Source organism: Musca autumnalis, unplaced genomic scaffold, assembly GCF_047663935.1.
Source record: "Musca autumnalis isolate F117 unplaced genomic scaffold, ASM4766393v1 scaffold_5, whole genome shotgun sequence".
Taxonomy (NCBI): Eukaryota; Metazoa; Arthropoda; class Insecta; order Diptera; family Muscidae; genus Musca; species Musca autumnalis.
Genome location: NW_027412088.1, coordinates 195488116 through 195503671, shown reverse-complemented (window position 1 = coordinate 195503671; position 15556 = coordinate 195488116).

The window sequence follows — 15556 nt, the reverse complement described above, 5'->3', positions numbered from 1 at the left end:
CCAGAGGTCATATATTTTCTATAGACGGCCTCAAGAGGTTTTCTGTTGTCTATAGAAGACTTCAAAAACCTACGTTGTCTACAGAAGACTTCAAATATTCTTCTGTCCTCAAGAGGCCATATGTTGTATAGAAACGACTTGAGAAGTCTTCTGTTGTCTGTAGAAGACCACAAGAGGTCTTCTGTTGCCTAAAGAAGACCTCAATATGTCTTCTGTTGTCGAATTTTCTATAAACTCAGACTACTTATCAGTCTGTTAAATTATCAGTATTTTAAATCATCTTTAAAGCAACAAATATAAAACATAAATATAAAAAAGTGCTGAATTGATAATATTCCCATGTTGTAGTGGAATACCAGTACGTATAAGTACTGTCTATAAGTTTACGCCACAGTAGTCGGGAAGAATAGCTGATGGAGGGACCCATTTTGAACAATTTGAAGAACTTTAAGGGTCATATTTTTCAATTGTGGGAAATATTGTTTCAATGGACAATTTCAAAATTAATTAATATATCTTTCAAAGCACCATAAATCAACAAATATACATATATAATAAATACGAAATATGCGAAGAGTTGCAGATATTCTCGTCATTTGATGTATTACCTTTACGTATAAGTTCTGTAGACACGTCTATACCTCTGTAAACGGGAAGAAATAATGTTGATAGATGTTCGACAAATTGAGGAACCACTCGCATTTTTTCCAAAGGATCACTAGATCATTAGTCGTGGAATTTTTGTAAACATACTCTTCGATACCACCGAAGCCGCAGAATATTTATTGTTATTATTTTTTTGAAACACCCTGAGCTAGGCATGCCATAGCTTACATGCGCAACCTTATTCTGCAGGTATCGGGTGGTCATTCTTCTAAATCATTCATTGTCAATATCGCATTGAAGTACAGCATATTTTTATTTAAAAAAATCTATAGTGAAAAAAATTGTGGAAGTTTCTTAGGTTTAGAAAAAGCCGCTAACAAATAAAAGTTATAAACGAAGTAGTAATATTCATTCATATTGTGAAGCACAGGTACGTATACGCTATATCACCATGTAAACACCATCTTTACCTCTGGAAAAGACTGTACCGTCTTTGAATTTTATGAAATAAACTAGAATTTATTTTTAGCAAAATTTTTTGAGTGCTTCGCGTATGATCAGAGCTTAATTGTGAATTTTTGAAATGTTTTAAGGGGCACTGGAATATTTCAAACTTTACCAAAGCTCTCATAAGATCCACGGAATATTTTTATAGAGCAATAAATGTTTATTTCTTTCAAAGGCTATAAGCGCCATTATTTGAAGATTTGTTCATAATCACATTCCGCTGGGGGGATTTCTTCCCTTAGTCACGTCAAAATGAAAGTTGTGAAGAATTGATAAAGGGCGAGACACCAGTACTTATAAGTACTGTCGTTGAGCATGCGCCTCAGTGGTTAGAATAGAAAATCGATCTATTAATGGGTGACTCTAACTGACACTAGAGGTTTCAGGCAAGGAGACAGCCTCTCGTGTGATCTTTTCAATATCCTGCTAGAAAAGGTTATACGAGAGGCAAACGACAAAAGAAGTGGCACAATCTAAGCCAATACCCACATGTTACTTGCTTATGTTGATGATATAGGCATCATGGGACGATCAGTAAAAGAAGTAACCGATACCTTTATGAAGGTCGAAGGAGAATCTGATAAAGTGGGTCTGGCGGTAAACGGCGAGAATACCAAGTTGATTGTGTCGACTCGCAATGCGTCCATTGAGATCGGACCAACTGTTGAAGTTGGTTCCTATAATTTTGAGGTAGTAAAAGACTTCGTATAGCTCGGCACCGCCGTAAACACAACAAACGACATCAGTTGTGAAATAGAAGAATTGCATTGGCCAACAGATGATACTGTGGCTTAAGTAATAAGCACTTCAAAAACAAAGCTAGAACTCGTCAAACAAGAATAACGCTATACAAAACGCTGATACTACCCGTGCTGATGTATGGTTCCGAAGCATGGGTAAGCAGATAAGGCAGTGCTTGGCGTGTTTGAGAGAAAAATTCTTCGAAAGATTTACGGACCAATCTGCGAGATGCTGCGATTGCGTTGGCTAGGCCATATAATAAGAATGAGCGATGATGAACCCGCTAAAAATGAGTATAAATTCGGGTTGCATGATGGTGCACGCAGAATTGGCAGGCCAAAGAATAGATGTCGCAAACAAGTGGATGAAGAAAGCGAAGCACTAAACAGAGAGAGTTGGAGATCTTTTCTTAGTTTGGCTTGTGGAACAAATGTTATGTAATGGACTAGCTATGTAAGTAAGTGTTGCAGAGGAGGTACTTAAAGGAATGGACCTACACAGTCCATTATAGAAGTGGATCTTATTTCGGGGGTCATATGATTGTGTCGACTCGCAATGCGTCCATTGAGATCGGACCAACTGTTGAAGTTGGTTCCTATAATTTTGAGGTAGTAAAAGACTTCGTATAGCTCGGCACCGCCGTAAACACAACAAACGACATCAGTTGTGAAATAGAAGAATTGCATTGGCCAACAGATGATACTTTGGCTTAAGTAATAAGCACTTCAAAAAATAAGCACTTCAAAAACAAAGCTAGAACTCGTCAAACAAGAATAACGCAATACAAAACGCTGATACTACCCGTGCTGATGTATGGTTCCGAAGCATGGGTAATTGTGCAAGCAGATAAGGCAGTGCTTGGCGTGTTTGAGAGAAAAATTCTTCGAAAGATTTACGGACCAATCTGCGAGATGCTGCGATTGCGTTGGCTAGGCCATATAATAAGAATGAGCGATGATGAACCCGCTAAAAATGAGTATAAATTCGGGTTGCATGATGGTGCACGCAGAATTGGCAGGCCAAAGAATAGATGTCGCAAACAAGTGGATGAAGAAAGCGAAGCACTAAACAGAGAGAGTTGGAGATCTTTTCTTAGTTTGGCTTGTGGAACAAATGTTATGTAATGGACTAGCTATGTAAGTAAGTGTTGCAGAGGAGGTACTTAAAGGAATGGACCTACACAGTCCATTATAGAAGTGGATCTTATTTTGGGGGTCATATCATTTCGATAGATATCGCGTCCACTAGTCATTTTAGTGGGTCATCGTATAACTTTTGGACCAGTATGCCAGGAAGCATGGACTTGTCCACGGAAAACATAATATCGCTGTAAACAGGACCATATCGAACAGCATCAGTATGCATTTCCAAAGGATTTTTGAACAAACCCTAAACTGTACTCTCATAAGGGGAGGGTCATTTTAGAAGTTTAGCAAGTAAAAAATATCAATCGGCTTTGCCGACAGAGATATACCCTCAGCCTGTGCGGATTGAAATACTTTTTCCCAAAAAAAAACTTATGTATTGAGGGGATATGGATAGATAGGGCGTTTTTTATCACACTAGCCTACGAAAAACATAATTTTGCTGTAAACAGGGCCACTAAGAAAACCTTCGGTAAAAATGTCCAAAGGATCCTCGAACCACACAAAAATGTTGAACATTTGTGTGGGTGGTACCACAAGGATTGGACAGATATGGCCCAACATAAAGTAAGTTTCGACAATATTTAGAGATCCAAAGTTTGACCAAATCGGTACAATTTTCGAATTTTTGTGGGGGAGGTCCCGGAAGGAGTGGACCTATAAGCACCACCTTCGAATTTCATTTAATATTCGAAGAACAAATGTTCTGTAATGGGCTAGCTATGTAAGTAAGCAAGTGTTGCGGAGGAGGTACTTAAAGGAATGGATCGACATAGTCCATTATCGAAGTGGATCTTATTTTGGGAGATATAGCCTTTAAGGCTATTTTCTCAGGAAGTATTGACTTGCCTCTGATGAAACTTGTACCGTCGTATGGGGCAAGTGAATACAAGTTATTACAACAAAAATCAAAGCGATTCGAGAGCAGGTCCTAAACAGAATTTTTCCGAAATTTTGAGTGGGAGATACCCGAAGGAGTGGAATGATTGAGTTCATATTGGAACCGCATCTAAGGCTGGTAGAAATTTCACGATATGCAATGAATGGACCAAATCGGTTAAACAAACTTTTTATCGTGCGCACAAATTTTGCTAACCTTATTTTGAAATTTTGTAGGTGATGTACCGGAAGGAGTGGACCGATATAACTTATCTTTGAAATTAAACTAAGCTTGGACAAAGTATTACGAAAGTCAAATTTTGGACCAAATCGGGTGATCCGTTCGAGAGTTATCGTGCGCTTTAGCCAGCCAGCCAGCCAGCCAGCCAGAGAGGCAGACGGACGAACATGGCTAAATCAACTCCATGTTGTATGAAATGGATTTCGTCCAAACATACTTGGGGTCTAAAACCATTATTTCGATGTGGCATATTTTTCCCGTATGAAAGTGTATATACCCTCGTTAGCATAAATGCTGAGGGTATAAAAAAAAATGGTGATATCAACTCTAAATGTCCGGAAACCAATACGTACGAGGGGCACTAAAAAACCTTCTAGCCTAGGGAACTCTTAGTGTCGCCAGGTGTCATTTGACATTTTATTTGGGAAAGTTTGACAGTTTTTATTCTAAGCGTACTCAGGCCTGTTTGACATATGACCATGTGTTGGGTGGTTTACAGTGACTTGACAAAATTACTTTGCGAAAAAAATGGAATATACTTGTGAATATTTTCGTCCGAAAAATTTTCACAACCTTCGACGTGGATAATCACGGCTAGAGTGCATCGATCAAACTAAGTCTTTGTATGTCGATAAAGGACCATCCTATAGGACTATGAAAACCTGGTTTAATGAATTCAATCGTGGCGGACACTCGCTGAAAAACGAAGGTCGTGAAGGTCGTCCAAAAACGGCCGTTGTGCCACAAAAAAATTAAGCCGTGCGTGAACGGATAATCCAAGATCGGGTATTTATTCCACCAACTAACATTCGATATTGCACGAACACCTGGCCACAAAAATGGATTTTTCTCGCTAGATTCAGCAAAATTGGTCATCCGCTCAAAAAAAGGATCTCGTCGATTAGTGCAAAGAAATTGTGCATAAAAACAATCGGGGGGCTACAAACGGCATTTATAAGATCATCACTGATGACGAATCTTCTCCGAAAACGAGCCAAATCCAACCAGAGTTGTTCATGGAAATAGACCTTCGAAGCAAATGTTCGCCTGTCTCTTCAGCAATACTGACAGTGTGACGACTCTACGGCTTGAGAAATAAAGGACGGTTAATTCTAAGCATTACGCTACAATTTGTTTGTCTGAAGTCTCCTGAGAAAGTCGAAAAACGAACAAAAGAAGACGAATTTTTCTGCATCATGACAATGCGAGCTCTCACACATCGATTCAAACCAGCGCACACTGGTGGAAACCATTGATCTAGCGGCGCGAAAGTCAAAAAATCAAAGTATAAAATTGCGAAATGTTTTCCATTGTATAGATTACAGACACTCTGCTGACTAAAATTTTCAGATTTCAGTGTCCACCATGTAAATATTCACTCAGTTATTAACAGTCAAGTGCAAGAAATTTTGATGTATCCGATTTTAACAAAATTTTTGCTAAAAACCTGATTTCATATTTGTTTAATTGTTTAATAAATTCGTAATAAAACTAAACAAAGTTTATTTTTTATTGATAGGGGAGGGTGTACGTTAAATTTAAAAACATTTTTTGGGGCCTGAAGTTACTTAGTTATGTAGCAATAAATTTCCAAAAATTATATATTTTTTATGTTTTTAGTGAAATATACTTTTGTTGAATGGAGCGTAACTACCTAGGTCCACTGAGGTTCAGTCCAATTTTTTTTTACTAATTAAATTGGACTACCTAGATTCTGAATAGATTTAGCTGCAAATAGCTGCTAATCTTGCTGATAAATGGTCTTGAAAAATAGCTTAAATCCTCAAAATACCCAAAATCTGTCGCTACAGTTATATGGGGTCTATATAGGAATGTAGATCTATGTTTACACTTTTTGGTGGAGAAGATGTATAACCAACGAGAACCTCCTATACCAAAATTCAGCTTATTTGGTCTGAAAATGTAGACAAAATCCTAACAATACCGAATATTGGGAGGTACAGTTATATGGTGACAATACTAAAATGTAGACCTGAGTCCACAATTTTTAGTGGAGGATGTTTGTGTCCACTGGGAACCCCAAATACCAAATTTCACCTAATTTGGCCGGGAAATGTAGCTTTAAACCCCCCAAAATACTGACAATCGGGAGGTACCTTAAAAGGGGCCTATACCCAAACGTGCACCTATGTCCACAATTTTTGGTGGAAAGGTTTAGTGATCACTGGAAACCCCAAGTACCAAATTACAACTAATTTGGAAGGAAAGGATGGCTTAAATCCTCAAACTACCGAATATCAGGAGGTACCGTTATATGGGGGATATACCAAAATATTAGCCGATTTGGTACATATTTAGCCCATTATTACCCACGGACACAGACTGCGTTTGTGCAAAATTTCAGAAAGATATCTCCATTCGTTTCCAAGTTATTAATTTCGCACCGCTAGATCAGTGATTTCAACCACAGTGCAGCGCCTGTTTGACCCGACAAAACGTCGAATTGATGGGTCATACGCCGTACAACCCCGACATGGGATCGAATGACTTCATTTGATTCCAGCAAATCAAGAAAAAAGGCGTGGTCAAGGATTTTCGTCACCAGAAGAAGCGTTCAAAAACCATGTTTTGAAGGTGTCTCAATCAAGCCACTGAAAAAAACCCAACACATGGTCGCATGTTAAACTGTCCTGAATACGCTTGGACTAAAAACTGTCAAACTTTCCAAAAAAAATGTAAAATGCCTAGGACAGAAGGTTTTTTTAGTACCCCTCGTATAAGTACTGCCGACAGTTATACGCCCTGTTGTTTTTTGATATTTCAAGATCCATCAAAGTCACCGCATCATGACAATGTATTTTTTTCGAAAGATTATCACTCCAAAAGATTTTTCTCAGAGCAATAATTGTGGAGGTTTTGAATGTTTTTCGCATAGATTTTCAGAGATACTCTTTCTAGTTTTCTAAAGTCTGTTAAAGCCAAATAATATTTGTTTACAGGAATCCATGTGGGTTTTTAAGAATGTTTCTTCCAAGGTATATCAGAGCCACTGAGGCGAGCTTTATATAATTTTTTTATCAATGATCATAAAAGCTTTTATTGAGGATTTTTCAGAATGATAGACAATCATAATTTTTCTTTTTGTTTCATTATTGTTGTACATATTTTTTCTTAAATTTTAGTGAAGACTATCAAATCAACAGAATATTTTTCTGAGCAATAAGTGTATATTTATTTTAAAGGCTATCAGAGCCACTATTGCTGATATTTGTAACGTATACACCCCTGTTGTTTGTGAACAAATTTATCTAGTAAGGAGTGTTACCGACCCATAGTATAAAGAGTCTGTAGAGTCTGCAGGAAGTTTAAGATAATATTAATTTAAAGGAGTTATATTATTTTTAATAATTTTTAAAGCCACAATAGCTGTAATCGTGATTTTTTCGGAATAATCATAGTCAAAGGCTTGGATATTTAGGAAATATTTCCCAAAAGGCGTAAAATGGAAGATTTTTATGTTTTTTATACTTTGTCACTTTCTTGGGGTTGTATAAGAATATTTCTTCTAAGAACTATTTGGGTCACAATTGTGGATTTCTGGAAAATAAATATTAAGGATGCAGGTGATGTTTCATTCATTCCTCAATCCTCAGTATTAATTTTAGTCTTAGTCCTATATTTTATTTTTTAACAGAACATCATTATTCCATGCTATATAATTCTAAATTTCCAACTGTTCCCAAAGCAATATTCGATTACTTTCCAAGCATTCAATTCACTACATGAAACATGGGAACACCGTCAATGACTTGTCCTGGGGATTAATGAAATAAACGATTTCTGTCACACAAGGATTTGGTTTGGTATCATCTCTTCTTAAAACTGACAATTGGCAAATGGAGATGAGTCAAAACAATTTTTTTTCGGGAGAGTGAGAGACCGAAAAGCAAATGAGACGTGACATTAGCCACAACGAGTAACGAATAAAAGTTTCAACAACCAAAAGATTCGTTATAACAACAAAAGAGAAAATAAATACGACCAATTGAGAATCGCAGATGAGAGCAAAAAGAGAGCGACTATTTTGGCAAATTGATTGCGAACAAAATTTCCAATTGTCCTTTTCGTATTTGTTGTATTCTGTTGTCTCCATTATTGTTTATATATGTACATTGATGATTGTTGTTGTTGTTACTTGGTTGCCTGCCTTGTTGTGCTTCTTCTACTACTGTTTGCTGTTTGTTTTTGCTGCTATTGCCGGTATATTTCGTAGTAGCACAGTTTCCGTAATTAAATCGTACAAAACGGACGTACTGAAGGTATCTGCCACATAATTTAACAAAGAAATGCCAAAAACAATGCGAAAAATTCCACAAAAAAATAAAATAAAAAGAAATGTACGAAATCGTGTTGAGGAAGTTTGTATTGTAAATTTCACGTGTTTGAAAAATATTTTGTGTGTCTGTGTGTGCATGTGTTTTCTGTGAAACGGGAAACAGGAAATGTAATAAAAATATTATAAACAATAATAACAAAACGAAATAGTTATTACAACAATTGGCAATTCAAAAGTGAGAGGAAATATAAAGTAAAACATAACACTTTTCGAATTTAAAGCGAAAATGTTAAAAATTTAGCCTACTTTTTGGGTAGTGATTTTAGTTTATAAAAGTGATTGTAAGCAAATATTTAGATGCTCATGTGTTCTGAACGAAATGCCAAGTATAGACCGACGCATATAATTTATAAAATTTTTGGCTGTACATTTAAGCATTCATATGTGTTGGGAGCTTTTATGGTACGCCTGGATTAAGGAAACGGCTCATAGTGCCGACGAAACTGCGACCGTTGCTTTGCAAATGAAAACATTTATTTCTAAGTTTCGAATGTTTACTAATTATAAAAATAAGGAGAAATTACGACGCTAATTTTTTTTAAGAGGTAAGTAAGCACAATTTTAAGATGAATGTAAGCTGAGCCTACTTTTGGGCAAATGTTTACTAATTGTAAAAATTTGACATTTCGGCGTTCACTTAAGATTTGTTAAAGCGGCATGTAAATGGTATTTTGAAACAAATGTAATAGGAGAAGACGCAGCCACATTATAAAGAGATTCTAAGAAATATCTTATTCTCAAGTGCAGTTTTTGCTTGACGATGAAAATGTTTTTGTATTATATTCGAGAACTCTTTCATCAATCTCTATTTGAATTAATATTTAAGAAATCTGAGGAACAGAAAGTTTTTTAAATATGCAATTGTCAAAAAAGAACTTCATTAAAAATAGTGAGTCACCGGAACGTATAAGTACTGCCGACATGTATACGCTACAGTTACCATAGTAGAAAAATTTTGTACCATTTGATTTCGGCATTAACTTTTTACTCATTTTTGCTTGACGATGAATATTTTTTGTATTATATTTGTGAAATCTTGCATCAATATCTATTTCAATTAATATTTAGGAAATCTTAAGAACAGAAAGTTGTTTAAACATGCAATTGTTAAAAAAGAACTTCATTAAAAATAGTGAGCCACCGGAAAGTATAAGTACTGCCGACATGTATACACCACCGTAGAAAATTTTTGTACCATTTGATTTCGGCATTAATTGTTAACTAATTTTGAATAATGAAGATAATAAAGAAGTTTTTGCCTAATAATTTCTAATGGTTGGCTAATATTGGATTACACGCGATATCCGAGCTATAATGGTGATTTTTTTTAAATAATTCAAGATCCACCAATGCTATGAGACAATTTTCCTAAAGACTACCATAGCTGCAGAATCGTTTTTTCAGGACAATAAATAGGGACGTTTAAATTTTCTTTTAAGATTTTTAACTCAAACCTTAGAGAAACGGTTGGAAGTTGTGAGAAAAAGCTAGTGATATCAAGGCAACATGACGAGGCACCACCAAAGCTTATTGAAATATGTTTGTGTTTTTTATACCCTCTACCATAATATGGAGGGTATAATTAAATTTGTCATTCCGTTTGTAACACATGGAAATATTCATCAGAGACCCTATAAAGTATATATATTTTTGAGCAGGGTAAAATTCTAAGTCGATATAACCCTGTCCGTCTGTCCATCCGTCCCTCTGTTGAAATCTAGATACAGCTCGCAATTTTTAATATTGGGCTTTGTAATTTGGTTTCTATTACTCCAAGGATGTTTGGTATTGCAAATGGGCTATATCGGTCCACGGTTTGATATAGCCCCCATAGAACGGTATCTCCCGATGTTCGGTATATTGAAGCTTGTGGCGACAATAATCCACCGAAATGGCTAAAATTTGGTATTTGGCCTTCATTTGGGTTACTAAACGCTCCAGATTTGTCGGTATAGGACCACGCCTTAGTGTAGCCCACATAGAACGGTTCCTCCCTATTTCCGGTAGTTTGAAGGTTGTGACCTCAATATTTTACCGAAATGGGTGAATATTGGTATTTAGATTTCGTTGGGGTATACAACTTTCCCCATAAACTTGTCGGTACAGGTCTACGCCTTAGTATAGCCCCCATAGAACGGTACCATCTTATTTTCGGTATTTTGAAGGCTTTAGCCTCATTATCGCAACGAAATTGCTGAAATTTGGTACTTAGTGTTCGTTGGGGGTATACTTCTTCCTTCCAGAAATTTGTCTGTGTGGGTAAACGCCTTCATATTGCCCTCATAGAACGGTACCTCCCGATTTTCGGTATGTTGAAGGTTGTGGCGTCAATATTCTACCGAAATGGCTGAAATTTGGTATTTGATCTTCATTTGTCGATATAGGTCCACGCCTTAGTTTGGCCCCAATAGAACGGTACCTCCCTATTTCCGGTATTTTGAAGATTGTAGCCACAATATTCCACCGAAATGGCAGAAAATTGTTATTTGGTCTTCATTTGTCGGTATAGATCCACGCCTTAGCATAGACCCCATGGAACGGTACCTCCCTATTTCCGGTATTTTGAAGGTTGTGGCCTCAATATTCCACCCAAATGGCTGAAATTTGGTATTTGGTCTTTATTTGGGGTATTAAACATTTCATATTAAATTTATCGGTATAGGTCCACGCCTTCATATAGCCCCCCCAATAGGTTTTGGCTACAGCAACTCACCGAAATGTCTGAAATTTGGTATTTAGTCTTTGTTGGAGGCAAAAGCCTTTCTGACTGAAATTCGTCGGTATAGGTCCACGCCTTCATATATCTCCCATAGACGGGTACCTCCCTATTTTCGTAATTCTAAAAGTTGTGAAGTCAATATCCCACCGAAAGACTGAAATTTGTTATATAGCCTTCCATGGGGTTATAAAATATACCAGAAGAGTATTATCAGTATAGGTCCGCGGGTTCTTATATATCCCCATGAAGGCATGCCTCTTCATTTTCGGTATTTTGAAGGTTTTAGGTACTTTATCTAACCGAATTATCAGAAATTTGGTATTTAGTCTTCTTTCCGCCGGAAATTTGTAGGTATAGATCGACGTTTTGATATAGCCTCCATGGAACGGTATCTCCCGAATTTCGGTATTTTGAAGGTTAGCCACATTGTTTCACCGAACTTGCTGAAATTTGGTAGTAAGTCTTCTTCATAAACGAAAGGAAACTAATTGTTCCATTTTACTTCAATACAACTCGGGGTGTAGGGTATAACAAGTTCGGCTGGCCGAACTTTACGCCGTTCTTACTTGTTTTTTTTATACCCTCAGCATTTAGGCTAACGAGGTTATATACACTTTCATACGGGCAAAATGTGCCTCATCGATATAATGGTTTTAGACCCCAAGTATGTTTGGACGAAATGTGTTTCAAACAATTTGGAGTCGATTGAGCAATATCCGTCCGTCTGTCTGTCTGGCTGGCTGGAGCGCACGATAACTCTCGAAGGGATAAACCGATTCGGTTCAAATTTTGGCTTTGGTAATATTTTACCCAAACTTAGTTTAAGTTCGAAGATGGGTCCACTCCTTCCGGTACGTCCCCCACAAAAGTTCGAAAATGTTCGGAAAATTTGTGCGCACTATAACTCTTGAAGGGAGTTACCGATTTGGTCCATACTTTGCCCATCGTGAAACGTGTACCAGACTTAAATAAGATTTTAATATGGACTCAATCGGTCCACTCCTTCGGGTACCTCCCACACAAAATTTCGCAAAATTTCAGTTTAGGGCATTTCTCGAATCGTTTTGATTTTTGTTGTAACAAATTGTATTTACGACCCTCCATACGGCGGTATAAGTTTCATCAGTGGCAAAACCATACTTCCTGAGAAAATAGCCTGAAAGTTTCAAAAAAACCCTGTGACACCGTGTGTAGAGGTTGGAGCGCAGGATAACTCTCGAACGGATGAACCGATTCGATCCAAAATTTGGCCTTCATAATATTTGTCCAAACTTAGTTTAAGTATGAAGATAAACCATATCGGTTCACTCCTTCAGGTACCTCTCCTACAAAAGTTCAAAAATGTTCGGAAAAATTGTGGGCATGATAACACTGGAAGGGAAGAACCGATTTAGTCCATACTTTACGCACACTAATATATCTACCAGATATAGATCAGGTTTGAATATGGACTATATTTGGCAATTCACAAAATTTCGGATAAGTTCACTTTAAGACCTACTCTTGACTAACTTTGATTTCTGTTGAAGCTACTTGTAATCGCTGTCACAATTACGACGGTAATAGTTTTTTAGTGGCAAGTCCATACTTCTTGGGAAAACAGCCCGAAAGTTGTAAAAAACCCCTATGGCACCATATGTAGTAGCTGGAGAGCACAATAACTCTAGAAATGATAAACCGATTTGGTCAAAATTTGGCCTTCGTCATATTTTGTCCAATTTAATTTAACTTCTAAAATGTCCATACCGGTCCTCTCCTTAGGATACCTCCTTCACAAAACTTCAACAGTTGTGTCCAAGTGCAGTTTAGGGTCTGTTCAGAGATCCTTTGCAAATTTATACCGATGATGTGTGGTCCTCTTTACAACCATATGTTTTCCGTGGACTAGTCCATGCTTCCTGGCATACTGGTCCAAGAGGTGTACGATAACCCACTGAAATGACTAGTGGTCGCGATATCTATCGAAAAGATATGACTCTAAAAATTAGATCCACTTTCGTAATGTACTATGTCGGTCCATTCCCTCCTCCGCAAAACTTTTGAACTTTAATCCTCATCCATATTTTTGTCGGCAAGTTCAAATATCCAAAAAGTGCCACAAAATTCTGAAAATACCCTAAATACATTCAATCTGTCTGTAGATAAAAGTTGCAATTCACATAAGCTGAGGGTATATCTCTGATACTTTTTTACTTGTTTTTGAATATTTACCTATAAACTCTGAAAACCAACTAAAATTTTTTTAGGTCAATAAAATAGGATTTAAGAATATTTCTTCAAAGGCAATATGAACCATTATTCTGAGATAGCTTTAATGAGAGATCATCTTGGCAACAGTAGTAGATTTTACGGATTAACTTCAAAAAAAAAAAAAAAAAAAAAAAAAAAAACAAGTAGGAGAGGGTTATAGTCGGACAGGACCATGGGAATTTCTTTTATATGATTGCGACATATTTTAGCTGTCCGGTCATACATACATAAGTGATATACATGGTAACATACATATATACGCCCTCATTACTCGTACTGGAAACATAAGGTATTATTTTCTTTATTTTATGATGACCAGTCGGGGCTTTTTAGCTATATATTATTAAAAAAGGAAAAAAGTATCAGTCAGCTGTGTCACGGAGATATACCCTCGCCTCGGACACAATGAAAATAAGTAAACTCAATGCTTATAACGTCTCTATGTTTTTTTTTTTTGAAATTTTGGGCCAATTTCCTAAGAAAAATTGACATTGAACCCCCAAAAAATTGTACCGTCGTAACAAGGGCCACAAAGAAAAGAATGCAAAAAATTGAAAAAAATCCTAGACGAGTCCTAAAACGACACGCTTTCAAAAATTTGTGTGGGAGGCACCCGAAGGAGTGTTTCCATGTAGTCCATATTCGGAAGTAATTCAAGTCTCTAAGAAATAATACGATGTACAGTTTAGTTGGCGTCGCCTCAGGAAGTATATACTTGCCCCAAAAAAATTGCTCCGTCATAAAAGGGGCCGCAAAGCGAACATGTTTCAAACAAATTCAAAACGGTTCGAAAAGAGCTGTTAAACTATACATTTCTCAAAAGAGTGGGCCGATATATTCCATATTCGAATCTGATATATGCATTGAAGTAATATTTCCACATCCCTAGTGTGCCTCGTGCCAATAATCTTAGCGAACATTATTGAACTTTTGGGGGATAATTAACGGAAAGGGTAGACCGCTATGATCCATATTCGAACTTATACTAGGTTTGGACATAATTTACGAGACCTAAAATTTGAGCCAATAATGTTGATACTTCGACAGTTATCGTGCGCAACTGCCAGCCAGACAGACGGGCGGACATGGGTAAGTCGACTCCAAATTGTCTGAAATTAATTTCGTCCAAACACACTTGGGGTCTAAAATCATTAATTCGATAATATCGTTGGCCTATATGTTAAAAGAATTTTAGAAATATTTTAAAAGAATTTTAGAAATGGTTTTCGGTGTTTTTTTATCGAATCGACCAATGAAAAAATATCAATATTTCGAGATACTGTTAAATTACTTTTTACCAAAGGTATCACAAAAACTTCAAGACCCCGCACATTATTGTTATTTGTAACAATTTAAAAACCAGTGAATCCTTCTTTCATGATTTGAAAACTTTTCTATCATGATTGCGACACTTTCTAACATGGAATGTAAATGTAGTTCTATGCAAGAAAATCACAACAATAAAAAACCACGTACATATATGTTAGGAAGTAGTTCAATTATCTAACCGATATCTTCATGTTGGGTTTCAAGTTTATTTTCGTAAAGTGCCAAACTATGTCTCCTAGAAATAAAATATAGACCAAAAAATTTAATTTGGACATTTTTCCCACAAAAGTTCACCCGCTAAGAACTATCCGCTCATTATCCAAAATTGTTGATATCTTCCTTGGCCAAAATTCTTACCTCGTGTAAAAATTTGTCAGTATTAAACTATAACTCTAGCGTGGTTATGGTTACTATACACACAATTAAGACGTTTAATTTTGCCACCATTTGTAATTTAAATGCAATCGTTTTATTTCAGAGATTCCATCATGAGAAAGAATATATTTATTGAGGCTAAGCGACAAATTATTTTCTAGTTTTAAGTGCATTTCTAAATAAAACACTGAAACTTTATTTTTTTTAAATTATTTTTTTATTTTTAACTTTTTAGTAAATACATTTTTTCGACCACTGAGAAAAAAATTATAGTCAATTTAGGCCGAAAATTTAGATAAAAACTTTAAAATGCCTGAAATCGTGTAGTACCCTTATATAAAGGCTATACCAAAACCTGGACTTATGTCTATAATTTTTGGTGGGGAAATTTCTGTACAATTGGGAAC